Raw genomic sequence first — 10,186 nt, 5'->3', positions numbered from 1 at the left:
GAATGGTGTGAAAAGGGAAAAACATCCAGTATGCGGCAGTCCTGTGGGCAAAAATGCCTCGTTGATGCTAGAGGTCAGAGGAGAATGGGCCGACTGATTCAAGCTGATAGAAGAGCAACTTAGACTGAAATAACCACTCGTTACAACCGAGGTATGCAGCAAAGCATTTGTGAAGCCACAACGCGCACAACCTTGAGGCGGATGGGCTACAACAGCAGAAGACCCCACCGGGTACCACTCATCTCCACTACAAATAGGAAAAAGAGGCTACAATTTGCAAGAGCTCACCAAATTTGGACAGTTGAAGACTGGAAAAATGTTGCCTGGTCTGATGATTCTCGATTTCTGTTGAGACACTCAGATGGTAGAGTCAGAATTTGGCGTAAACAGAATGAGAACATGGATCCATCATGCCTTGTTACCACTGTGCAGGCTGGTGGTGGTGGTGTAATGATGTGGGGGATGTTTTCTTGGCACACTTTAGGCCTCTTAGTGCCAATTGGGCATTGTTTAAGTGCCACGGCCTACCTGAGCATTGTTTCTGACCATGTCCATCCCTTTATGGCCACCATGTACCCATCCTCTGATGGCTACTTCCAGCAGGATAATGCACCATGTCACAAAGCTCGAATCATTTCAAATTGGTTTCTTGAACATGACAATGAGTTCACTGTACTAAAATGGCCTCCACAGTCACCAGATCTCAACCCAATAGAGCGTCTTTGGGATGTGGTGGAATGGGAGCTTCGTGCCCTGGATGTCCATCCCACAAATCTCCATCAACTGCAAGATCCTATCCTATCAATATGGGCCAACATTTTTAAAGAATGCTTTCAGAACCTTGTTGAATCAATGTCACGTGGAATTAAGGCAGTTCTGAAGCCGAAAGGGGGTCTAACGAGTATTAGTATGGTGTTCCTAATAATCATATAGGGGAGTGTAGTTTGATTAGATAGAAACACGTTTAAGACGTTCACCTAGTTTACCCATCACAGTTTTTTACAACTGCTTACCAACATTTTCCAAACTATGTCTCCCTTTTTCAAAACTCTACACACAATTCCCAAATCTGCACACACAAAATACAAAAATGCCTTCAAAATGAAACACTGCATTCAAAATGCCATAAACAAAAATCATTTTTCCTAGTGGTTAATTTTTGCATATACCATTTACTGATCATAAGCTCTTTCTTTCATAGGCTTCTATCTACATTTGTAGAGAGGGTTTAAAAAGTACAGTGTAAACACCAATGACATTAAAACATTAAATATGTATTAAGCATAACATTACCATTGTAACAGTAGTCTAAAGTAAGGATGGTACACAGTATTTAAAAGATTGAGTTTATGGCATTGTGTGTGAGTGTGTGTGGGTGTCTGTGTGTGTGTGTGTGTGTGTGTGTGTGTGTGTTTGTATAGGGTGTGGGCGGGGATAAGATCTGTCCTCCTGATGTCATCAGAGACAGCAGTCCTTCCTTCTCCTCTTCTTCCTCATCCTTTTCCTCTTCCAACTCTTCCTCCTTAAACTTGTCCTTGTTGTCATCCCCTTCCTCTCCCTCCACCTCCCCTTGCTCTCTGTTAATTGTTGTCATCTGTTGTTCAAAACAGGTAATCTGACCTTTGACCTATGCGTAGGCCTATACTAAAGCAGTGATTGGTTAATGATCAGTTAAGCATTTAGTATTTGCACGTGTAAGGAGAGGGCGTGTGACCTGGTGAATAAGTTTTGATTGGCTGTGTTTGGAAAAGGAAAGCAAGTCACTACTTGTACGATTTTTTACGGAGAGAACTGTGTGTACTGTTTTGAAAAGTGTTTCATGCAAATGAAAACTGAGTAAAATAGCTCATGGTTTTGGAGATGTGGTATGTAGTTTGGCTCTTTGAGCGAGAGGTTTAAAAAATTGTGTGACATGTAAAGACTTTGTGTGTAAGCAGTTGTAAACAAATGTCATAAGTGCATTTTTTTCTTTGAATAGGTTTCCCTTTATATTATGAATAGATTTCAGTGTCCTGCTATTATAGAGTTTCAGTTTGGACAGAAATAGAATTTGTCAGACAATAGTAAAAAACAAACAGATAAATGTGATTACAATGCATCAGTGTCAGCAATGATCCTGTCAGAGAAATTGCAAGGCTGGACCCAAATGCAGAATTGAGAATTTATTTAACTAAAACAACAACAAAAAGTGTCCAAAGGTTGGCAGGCAAAACTTACAACAAAAGCAATCCATAGGCAACGTGACCACAAGAACAACCCAAGACGAATACATCCACCAACAAGACAAGAACAAAACAGACATGACGCAACAATAAATGATCCCACAACAGATAAAGAAAACACAGAGACTACAACATAAAACAGGAAATACTACAACAGAAACTCGGAATCGTGACACACCCTATGTTGAATCATTCAACTGCCGCATGAGCTCAACTATGGACATTGTTTAGTGAACTCATTAAAGCTTTAGTGCGTAACCTTTTGATATTAATGAACATAATATCATACATTCAAGACATGGCCAAATGAGTTGCTACAAAGCTAATTAAGACCAGCTCCACACAACTCTCTCTGTATTTCTCAGTATGGCTATGTTCAGAAGATTGTGACGTCCGGTGACTTTCCCACACAAAAACTCAAGGGACGATAACGACCACTTCTGAAGAGTCCATAGTGTTTTTTTAATCCTCAGCGTCCTCCTTGGCTACTAGCAACTGTGTGGCGGAGGTGTGGGGGGTGGTTCGCAATCACGGAAGGCTTTTATCATGTGGACGCGCCAACAGTGTTGTTGTCATTACTTAGAATTCCTCATGGGGTAGACAGAAACCACACACTATAGCTTTAACTCTCATCCATGCCTTAATGTAGGCACAGCTAGGCTATTATATAGGCTATATTCTGGATTTCCTGCCTTCCATTTTCATTCTTATTGACCTATTGTGTGTTCGGTACATGGACAGTATACTACAATACATACTGTATGCAAACTGGAAATACATGACCACTTCAAATGATACCTTTGAACCTTTAGGGACTTTTGGTTCTCTTTTAATGCGTTTTCACACAAAATTAGATTTAGTTAAACAGTGAACCATGTTGTCATGGTTTTTACATTTGCCTATTCCCTTGTTATAAGGTAACGAAGTGTAAATACCGCTTTACTGCATATCCTGGTTAAATTAAAAGACACAGTGACATTAAGAAAATCAGCAGCAAAAGTGCAAGAAATGTCATCAACGTGGATATTAAAATCCCCAACCATAACCACTTTATCCAACCTAATAATATATGATAAAAAATCACTGAATTCAGACAAAAAAGAACTGTTTGAACCAGGAGGCCGGTAAAATAAGATACAATAAAACGTCTAAATAAAAAGTCTGTATGGGAGAATAGAGCTAAGAATGTGTACTTGCCAATGCCGGGCTGTAGGGGGAGTTAACACCGTTAACATAGTCCTGAGAGAAAGAGGTGGTAGTGAAAGAAGAAGACTCTGCGGGGGGGTACGTTACCTGATAGCATTGAGCTTCCCAGCTTGTTTGGGTGGACACCCTCATTACTGTAAAAGGACGAGCGGTTGCAAAACAGGTTAAAATTGTCAATGAGTTATGGGCACAGCAGGTGGACTGGAGCCAGGTGTTCAGGCTGAGTAGTCAGCTGAAGTGCCCCGCACCGCGGGACACCGCAGGGGACCACGGTTAAACACAGATAAACACAGATGTTACACAGCTTTAACACAACAAACGTCTAGTAACCATGCTTGCAATGCAGATCACAGACAATATATATATGCAGTGGTGGAATGTGACAAAGTACAAATACTTAGTTACTGTACTTAAGTACATTTTTCACGTATCTGTCCTTTACTTAAGTACAATGAATAGTGTATATAACCCTTTTGATTTTTACTTCGTTACATTTTGCAGCAATTATCTATACTTCGTATTCCTCTGCATTTCTACAACGTTCGGTTACATTTCCGGATCAGTTTTTGCCCCTACCAAAACCTCTTCCTGACTGTCACACATTTGTCTCACCGGTGACGTTTGGTTGTGCTGCTACCAAAGATTCTAGAAAGCTAATCCTTGACCCAATCACAGCCCTACTCTGGATCCTATAACGATTCTAGATTATTGATCTGAGAGAAGCAGAGGGAACTGGAAACAATAGGACATAATATCAAATGAATAAAAGACCAATAGTTTACAACTACACAAATGTTTTGTTGGCAAGTTAAGCTGACAATTGTTTTGCTTGAGTTAATGCTTTTTGTTTGATATTTTAGAAGTTTTGTTTGGAATTGAAGAAACAAAAATAATCCCATATGGAAACCCTGAATATGATGCTAAACTATAAGGACGCTACAATAAAGTTTATAATCAAGGTTTTTCTTCACTTTTACTTTAACTTCTAACAATTAAGTATATTTAATATCAGAAATTACTTTTTATACTCAAGTACAGTAAATATCAGATACTTTTACTCAAGTCATAGTCTAACAGGGGACATTAACTGGTAACATTAACTGTCTGGTAACATACTTGTACTTTTACTCAAGAATTGCTTCCAAGTGCTTTGTACAAGACTGGACATTTCATTGCAGGAAAAGCACAAGTGTAACTAATAACATGAGTGGTAGCCGGTTGTTTTGGTCTTTGTTGTGTCACAGTTGTGATTTTTCCTGTTTTATTTTGTCAATTTGTTCCCTGTGTGTTACGGTTTTCTCTGTTGTTTGTTCATGGGTGTGTTTCACTCATGTTCATTCCGTGTTTTCTGTTTTCTTCTCCGAGTTCTATCCTTGCGCATTTTTCACGCTTTAGTTTCCTGTTCTGATGTGTTCCACCTGTTCATCGTCCCTAATGTCACCTGTCCCTCGTTACTACCCTCGTTACCATGGTGTCCATTAGTTGTGATTCCCTGTGTCTTGCCACCCTTGTGGTTTTTGTTTTTTCCGAGTCTTCAGTTTTCTAAGTGTTTTTTGGATTTCGTGATGGGTATTTCTTTTGCCTGCCTGCCTCAGGACAGCTTTTGTTGTGCACCTTTTATTTTAAATACACCTTCATTATTTTCCTCCTTGTCTCTCCAATCTGTATTTTGGGTTCAAGCCTTCTATTTCCCAAGTCATGTCTTGCAGGTCATACCAATGAACAAGCAAGCTTGATGTCAGGGCCCTGGAACTAGACAGAGTCTAGCTATTATTAATGCTTCTCCTGAAATCATGTGTCAAAATGTCCACAGTGAAAAAGTCCCATTACAGTTTTTGTCAGACCATCTTCACCCAGAAAAGGCCATATAGTTTTATATTGCAATTAACTTATAACGATCCATACTGGCCTGTTTTCCTTTTTAGATGGGGACCCCTAGTGGCTGCGGTAGTTATTGAGAAAACAATAAGAAAGGGGTGTCAAACTCACTTTCATGAAGGGCCCCACTGGAAAATAAGAAAAACACCAGGGGCCAGACATGAATAATTTGACATTATTTCATTTAATCAGAAAAAGTCTAACATCTTTGACTGTATTATTGCATGTTTCATTTAGCGCTTTCACATACAACTTGGTATAAAAGCTCTAAAGCTGTAAAAATGACAGCAAAAAAAGTTTCTTAGTCATAGAATTTAGCAAAACAATGCATTATGATAACATTTTCAATAGGCTACCACACAGCCAACTCACAGGAACCTGTTCCACAGCTTGAATATAAAAACTCAACAGTTGTGGGTGAATTTCTGATTCTCAAAGTTGGCAAATCTGCCAAATGTGGCTTTGACAAACGCATAATTGCAGTTTGCAACATTTTACCGTATTTTTGGTGTGCCGCACAACAAGGCGGGATAAAATGTATTGTAAAACTAAATTGATTTGCGGGTCGGATCAAAATTTGCGTGGGGACGGATTTGGCCCGTGGGCCTTGAGTTTGACACCTGTGAGCAGGGATGTCAAACTCAACTTGACTAAGTGCCACATTAGATAATGAGAATCACATGAAGGGCCACACATGTATAGTTTATTGACAATTTTTTATTTAAGTGAAAAAGTTTAATATTTTCGACTGTATTGCATGTCTCATGTGGTCTTTTCACAACCAATTTGGTCCGCATAAAGCCCTAAAAAAGTCCAAAAAGAAGTTCCTTATCCATCCCAGGATTTAGCGAATCAAGCAAACAATAATTACATTTTTAAAAGTAGGTAACTTTGCAAAGTCACAGTAAATCTGCCAAATTCTGCTTTGGCTTTCCTGTAATTGCAGTTTAGATTTTCTTCCTTTGGCGCACAATTAGGTGGGCCAACATTTATTGTGAACCTAAATTTACACAAACCTAATACTCCTATGTTGTTCGTCACAAGGCAAGGCAGCCTTATTTGTGTTGCACATTTCAGAAATAGGGCAATTCAAAGTGCTTTACACAAAAACAGTTAAAAAATAAAAACAGATAAAACACAAGAATAAAAGTTACACAAAGCTACCTTCCCCTTATGGCACAAAATATTCTCCTTTTTCATGTTTTCCTTCCATCTTATCTTCTCTGCTTGCTCACACACACTGCCTTCCCTGTTTTGGTCCACTTCACTGTATCTTTCTTTGTTTTAATGACACATGTGTGTGTTCTTACACACACACACACACACACACACACACACACACACACACACACACACACACACACACACACACACACACACACACACACAGAAACTGATATGGTAGTATGCATCTTATCGTCCCCTCTCTCCTCTCCAACCTCGTCCTGTTCAATAGACCATGATAGGATAAAGGTGTTGACGTCAGCCACCATTGAGAGAACATTATGATGTGTTTCTCCTTTTGTGCAATCTTTACAGTGTCTCGTCTCCTATGAACAGACTGGGGTGAAATTTATTCTCTCCTCTATTGTCTTTTAGCGTCTTCTATTCACAGCAGGGAGAGCCTTCCAGTTTTTTTTCTCCATTTTATTTCCCTCCTTCATTTCACAAGAGAAAAGGTAATGAATCCATACTGCAAATGAAACCATGATGATCATCATCAGCAGCATCGTTCTTCACTTCTTTTCCACTGACTTGAGAAAAAAGAACTAAAGACAGCATCATGGTTGGCTGAGAGTGGCTCCTCGGAGATAAAAACTCATATGAGAGGACACGGAGTCAGCTGGTCCTGAGTCTAAGAATACATGCATACATGGCTTAGTGAGATTAAGCAGGAGCTAGGACCAGAGAATGGGGTGAATATAGGACTGGGTTTAAAAAATAGATTTTTCGATGAATGATCCAATACATAATGATCCATTGATACTTTGTGTGTAACTCGGTATAGGCCAAGTTTGTCTGGGCAGATAAGATGGTGTTCACAGATGATTTAAATGTGTTGTTTTTCAGCGGTTGGATTCAGACAACTAGCACATCCAGATTGTTTGTATGATTGAATTTGTGCTTATAGTAGGGGTGCGGGAAAAATTTGCAAAACGTAAGTTTCATGGGTTTTTGCGAAGATCTTCAAAATCAATTCTTGTATTATTCAACTTTTGTTTGTCGTTAAAGCTATAGTGTGTAGTTTCTGCCGCCCCATGAGGAATTCTAAGTAATGCCAACCAAACATGATACAAGCTTCAATGATTGCACACTTCACCCTCCTCCACGCAGTTGCTAGAGACCAAGGAGGACACGGAAGATTAAAAAATGATGGACACACAACTGTTTAGTGTGGTATTAGTATTTTTACTTAAGAAAAGGATCTGATTACTTCTTCCACCACTGTTCATACTAAACCAATTTTAATGATCACTTTCCAACCACCTGACGGCGCCACGTGCAAAGTTGCCATCATGCAGCTTTAATGATCAGTTACTCACATAGTGTCTTCCACAAACGCCTCTACACATCTTGTACTTTCTTCCTGGTCTTTTCTTCTCTCCCACCATTCTTCAAGCCAGGCTGCTAATGAACTGCTTACCAAGGCTGAACTAATCAAGGCTGACTGCTCTCTGTCATTGTCAATTATACAGCCCACCCTCCCATCCCATCTTCCTCTCACTCCCGCTCTTCATCTCCCTTACAAAGGCTTGGCAGGGACCAGACTCTGCTTCTCAGCCATAAATTGAAAAGTAACACAAGAATGATGGGATAGTGACACTGCGACAGACACTGGGGTGGAGATGGGGAGGCAGGTGTGTGTGTGTGTGAGTGTGTTTCATGTACCCACTGGTTTTACTAGCTCACTAGCCCCCCCAATTGGACTGATTCGACGGCCGCCCACCAAAGAGCCAGGTTCAGTCTGTGGGTTCTGCCTCACTTTTGGTGGGGGAGTGTTGGGTCTCAGTAGATTATAGAGTATGCTGTAGACTAAATGTAAATGGACTGTTCTTATATATGGCCTTTATAGTCTCAACGACTACTCTATAGTACAGGAACCATTCACACACTATGGTCGAGGCTGCCATACAAGGTGCTACCTGCTCATCAGAATAACACTCACACACATTTACACTCCGATGGCGCAGCATCATGTCGAAGTGTCTTGCCCAAAGACACTTGGACACGGGACTGCAGGGCCAGGGATCGAACCACTAACCTTCCGATTGGCAGACTCTAACAGAGCCACAGCCGCCCATGGACCTACTCGATCTGATAACGTCTTTTATGATTTGGCACTATAAATAAATTAAATTGAAAAAAAATCCAGTTGTTGGGAAATGTATAAAACTGAACATGTAAAAAATAAAGCTATAAATAAAGCTAAAATAACAAAAACACAATATTAAATGAACAAGTCTGAAATGGAATAAGGAGAAGCAAAAGTTTATTTAATCCCCTAATAATAATCATTATAAATGGCTTAGTATTTAAATCATATCTTTAACACATTCTGTACAATTTGCTACATACAGTATGCACGCACACAATTTACGTATATAGTCACTTTATTCACAGAAGATAATTAATGTAACAAAATAGATAATCTGTAAGAAAACCCTCCTTCATCCTACCTGTAGCCTACCTTGTGGAAACCCCATGTTTGTTCTGCTATTTAATCTTGGTAATGTAGCATGATTATGCAACAGGTAACATATTTCTAATACACTCACACAATGAAATGATGATAAGGTGGTACGCGATCACAGAAGGCTTGTATCATGTGGACGTACCAACACTGTTGTCATTACTTAGAATTCCTCATGGGGGAGACAGAAACTATGCACTATGGCTTTAATTCCTACGCCTTCTATACTCCAAAACAACAAACTCTCTCTCTCTCTCCAACTCCCTAATGTTGCACACCTCTGTCTTCCAGCAACAAGTTACGTGGCAAGATTTCAGAACAAGACTTTACCATTCATCATCCAACATCAGTTCATAAACAGCAAAAGGTTAGCCCATTTAACCATCACCATCATTACACCAACAATACGTCCAAACATTCCCAGTACAAGAACAGAGGGAAATATGACTGTACTGAAATGTAAAAAGAAATCAAAATAAAGACACTGAAAAAACAGTAAACCATAATTCAACGTGTTGCTAAAAAAAATAGATACTCCCTGCCATAATGTAGTCAAACGCTTATAATAACAATCTGCAAAAACAAGCAAATAGGGTCCATGGTCTAAGGGCATTTTGAAATTTCTATTAAAATTACACCTTTAAAGGTTATCTGCATATAACTGATGCCTGTGTGTTTAATATCAAAATGAAATGTAATATCGCTTTTTGATTAGGAGTGTCAAACATTGCTTCTTGTGTTCTCAAGAGGGTAAAAAAGACAGAAATTCCCTTTGAAATTAATGTTCACTGCTGAGAATTGTTTGATATTTTTCTTGATGAAAAAGTATGATCAGTTACAAACAAGGTAAATACTGGTTTCTGAGAGTAAAACATAATTCTGCATCCAGGGGCCTGTTGCACGAAACTAGGATAAGGGATTAAGCCGGGATATTCAAGTTATCCTGGATGAATTTAGCTTGGACTCGGTTGCACGAAACCAGATTGAATTAAACCCAGCCAAGTAACCATGGAGATTTATTCTTTGCGGCTAGCCTGGTCCAGAGCAGGCTAACAGCCAGGCTAAGATTAATCCTGGAGTCTCGTGTTAAATCAGCTGCCGCTCTGATCCAAAATAAACGTGTTTAACAGTTATTGCGTTGTCTTCTGCATGTGTTCTGCTTTATTTTTATTAACATGCGTTAGCCTAC

At 39.5% G+C, this 10,186-nt stretch overlaps 1 long non-coding RNA gene across 1 annotated transcript; it reads left to right on the top strand.

The window, feature by feature from the left end:
* The first annotated feature begins 1,489 nt into the window (after positions 1–1,489).
* LOC116676748 (uncharacterized) lies at positions 1,490–6,816 on the top strand. Its single transcript, XR_004328824.1, has 3 exons — positions 1,490–1,725; positions 5,403–5,406; positions 6,806–6,816. It is a non-coding gene; the product is annotated as an uncharacterized LOC116676748 (long non-coding RNA).
* The last annotated feature ends 3,370 nt before the right edge of the window (positions 6,817–10,186 follow it).

This window comes from Etheostoma spectabile, chromosome 3, assembly GCF_008692095.1.
Source record: "Etheostoma spectabile isolate EspeVRDwgs_2016 chromosome 3, UIUC_Espe_1.0, whole genome shotgun sequence".
In the NCBI taxonomy this organism is placed as follows: domain Eukaryota; kingdom Metazoa; phylum Chordata; class Actinopteri; order Perciformes; family Percidae; genus Etheostoma; species Etheostoma spectabile.
The sequence above is the reverse complement of the archived record's forward strand: the minus strand, read 5'-3'. Positions and strand labels throughout refer to the sequence as shown.